This window comes from Halyomorpha halys, unplaced genomic scaffold (genome assembly GCF_000696795.3).
Source record: "Halyomorpha halys isolate HHAL.00 unplaced genomic scaffold, Hhal_1.1 Scaffold102.1, whole genome shotgun sequence".
NCBI lineage: Eukaryota > Metazoa > Arthropoda > Insecta > Hemiptera > Pentatomidae > Halyomorpha > Halyomorpha halys.
This window is the reverse complement of record NW_027113828.1, coordinates 800,189-804,104: the sequence shown is the minus strand read 5'-3', so window position 1 is coordinate 804,104 and position 3,916 is coordinate 800,189. Positions and strand designations below refer to the sequence as shown.

Here is a 3,916-nt window from a genome sequence, read left to right as displayed (position 1 = left end):
TAAGGTATAATATACTGGCATAGCATCCTTATCAATCATGTAAGGTATAATATACAGACATAGCATACTCATCAATCATGTAAGATATAATATACAGACATGGCATACTCATCAATTAAAATATTATACATATATAAACAATCGCATAATATTTACGTGGCAATGCAGTGTTCTTTTTCTTTTTTTATGACTCAGTTCTTTTTCGTTTTTTATTCACTAATTTTTTATGACTCAGTTCTTTTTCGTTTTTTATTCACTTATTTTTTACGAATCAGTTCTGTTTCTTAACATATTTTTTTATGAATCAGTTCTTTTTTTTTTATTCACTTTTTTTTATCATTTGTTTTTTATGACTCAGATGTTTTTCTTTTTTTTTAATTCCCTAATTTCTTATGACTCAGTTCTGTTTCTTTTATTTTATTCACTTATTTTTTATGACTCAGTTCTGTTTCTATTTTTTTTATTAACTAATATTTTTGACTGAGTTGTTTTACTTACTTGATTCACTTATTTTTTACGACTTAGTTGTTTTTCTTTTTTTTATTCACTTATTTTTTATGGCTCAGTTCTTTTTTTATTCACTTATGTTTTATGACTTATGCGTTTTCTTATTTTATTCACTTATTTTTTATGGTTCAGTTCTTTTTTTATTCACTTATGTTTTATGACTTAGGCGTTTTTCTTATTTTATTCACTTATTTTTTATAAATCAGTTCTTTTTTTTTATGACTCAGTTTTTCTTTTTTTATGAATCAATTCTTTTTTTTATTCCATGGTCATTTTTGATTAGATTCATACTCTGTGTATACATCCCAGTGTCTAATAGCTCATATTCTTCTTTAGAAATAAAACAGCAATAGTAGTAATAAAGTTTTAAATTAATGAATAAATTTTTAAAAATACATATTTATATTTTGATCTCAATTACTAGACTACTCAAAATATTTATATAAGCTCGAGTGGCACAATGGAAGTTATGTGTTTCTTTTTCTCTTTTTTTTGTCTTTCGCCACCTCTTATAATGCTAGTCATTAGTGAATTTCTCTTTCATCTTCAGAAGAGAAACTAAGAGAGAATCTGCTGTATTTTTTAGGTTTAGAATCACACTAAATGGTTGGTATAAAACTATGTCTTCCATCAATAGTACATCTATTAAAATAAGCTATTCGGTGTTATTTAAAATTAATTTTTACTTTTTCGCATACAATCAAGATATAGAAAATATTTATAATAATTACAAAATATATAATTGAAAAAATATATAACGAAATGACGGATGATTTTAACTTCTCCGGTTTCAGAATCCGACATAAATAATTGATTTTAGGGAAAAAAAAACAAACTTGTGGCCACAAATTGAAGATATTTAAATTGAACATAAATTAGTCCTTAAGATCATATTCGCCAAAATAAATTTAACCATAAAACTAAAATGTTTATTTTTCATTATTTGGATTAAAAATATTAGTTTTGGAAATTTCTGGAACTGTTGACTCTATTAGGAATTAAATTTGGGCTAGTCTTTTATCTTTTTTGAAAGATGTTAATAATTGTTTTATTTACTGGATACCTTTAAAGATATTAAGCAATGAATGAAATAAGAGACTATTAGACAAAACTTTAGGTTAGAGTTTCAGGACACTTACGTGAGATAAAGGACGCACTGACGTAGTTCGATCTTTTCTTAACTTATACTACATTTACTGCCCCCCCCCCTAGATATATAATTAGCAACAATATATTGAAAGGATCTTGGCGATGAGAGGTAGCGGCGGGGTGCTAAGGTGGTACAGAGGGAGTTCATTGAACGTGAACAACGGTCTCTACTCTACCTCCACCTTCCTCTCCAATTACCTAATTCTCTCTCTCTCTCATATGTATCTATTCAGTCAGCAGTGGTTTCTATATTATATTATATATTTCATTGTATTGGTAATTTTTCATCTTCACTAGCTTACTATACTAATGCTTAAAAACTGAATTTTCTCTTCTGCTCTTCTAAATCGTATATTTTAACCATAAGAATAATTTTGAGCCCTATCCGCCACAGAAGTCTATTATCGATGTTTTCATTAGTTGTAATGGCATGATAATAACAATTATTTTTTGTTTTATAAATAAAGATATTATGAACATTCTTCATCTTGATGTCTGATCAGAGCCTTCGGAATAAGTTGCAAATAGTGGTCTTGATTCTAATATAACTTTTTCATCAATTCACCAGCGTTAAAATAGTAAAATAAATATACAATTGGAATATTATCTTACTATAATTATTATTTACTATTACTATTAATATATTATATGGAGGATCCCTACTCTCTATAGTTCTTATTCATTATTAGAACAATAGTATGTTGTTTTGAGTTGAAATCAATTAATAAAAAATTAAGTTAAACAGATAAATAATAATTGTTTGTCTTAATTTGCACCGTTTCTTGGTCAAATTTGATTGAGGCTGGTCAGAACTATAGCCATCGTGTTTATTTCGATATTTATTTGATAGGATAAAGCTAATGTGACATCTGTTAGAGCTGATGAACACATAATGTGACTGAAAAACGTTAGCAGGTCCAAAGTCTTCATGTCGGAGCTACTCAAGTTTTATACCATTACCCGTCAGCAGGTCCAAGGTCTTCATGTCGGAGCTACTCAAGTTTTATACCACTGAATAAGATGAATACTGTTTTAACAATTTGATATCCAATCGGTTTCATGTTTGGTTGTGATACATGTTTGGTTGTGTTTCATGTTTTGTTATGGTACATGTGTTAAAATGTTTACATTGGCCAGTTGTTTAATATGATTTTTTTTTTTTATTTGACTTTTATCATTTTGATTGCTCCCTTACTGAAGCTAAGGAAGTTTTTGCTGTGCTTAAAAGTGACAAAAATGATCGTGTTTTAGGATTTTGAAATTCAGGAACAAATTTTGGTTCGGCGTCTGCCTGCCTGTAGTAGAATCCATGTTACGAATATAGCACCTACCAGTCCTATTTCGCTGAAATTTTCCAGGATTGTGTGAGTTTGTTCCTAGTTGGTAACAATTTATATTTTATAAAATCCCATTCACAACTTAAGCATAAGCATGACCAACCCCTCCCCATTTTACGGGTTTCATGATTTTGGGAGCCTATACAGTCCATCAAAATGTGACCGATTTTTTGGTTTGGACTTGAGATGCCATTCGGTGGTCCTCTACGCAACACCAGAAAAATGTTTGTTTTTGTTCTGTGCCTTTTCAGGGCTTCAACTTTATCTCCCCTCCCTCGCCACTTTTGCTTTGCTTTGTAAGCATCGATGGACAATTGAATCATTCCATATATTATTCCATTTGTAAAAAAAAAATATTTTGGAGGGAAAACGATATGGTAATGGGCTCAGGATTTTTTGCTTATTTTCTCAAGGGATTCGTTATTAGACAAATTTTATGATTTCTTTTAATATTCTTATTTGATTATATTCGCCCGTAGCTCAGTGGTCTTACCAATTTGATGTCTATTGGATATCGAAAGTTAAAATATAAATATTGATCAATGTTATCGATTTAATTGGAAAATATCTTACCATCCGATACCGAAGTCCTCGTTGGCAGAGCGATGGTAGTTTGGTAAGGGCTCATTCATTTTACGTTTCCCTCAACGAGCCTCCATTGGCAGCCTTTGTGCCGGGAAGGTCGCCCTCGCCCGCCAACTGACCATTTCCTTATAACTGAAAGAGCAATCGCAGATGAGAGTCGGCAAAAGAAAAGAATAAATAAATGTCAAGGTGCTTACTTCGGCTCTTCCCTAGTTAATAGAAGGAGGACTTCTTCTTGGGCAGCCATCTAGCGGAAGGATAAGAAAATATCAAAGTAGAAAGTGCAGAAGCAGGTCTTTACAAAGAAAATATCTTCTTCGCTTAGCGATATATATATA

The 3,916-nt window shown here is 30.5% G+C and overlaps 1 protein-coding gene across 5 annotated transcripts in view; it reads left to right on the top strand.

Moving 5' to 3' along the window:
- Cad87A (cadherin-87A) overlaps positions 1 to 3,916 on the top strand; it is a 212,838-nt gene that overhangs the window by 172,702 nt on the left and 36,220 nt on the right. The window lies entirely within an intron of this gene.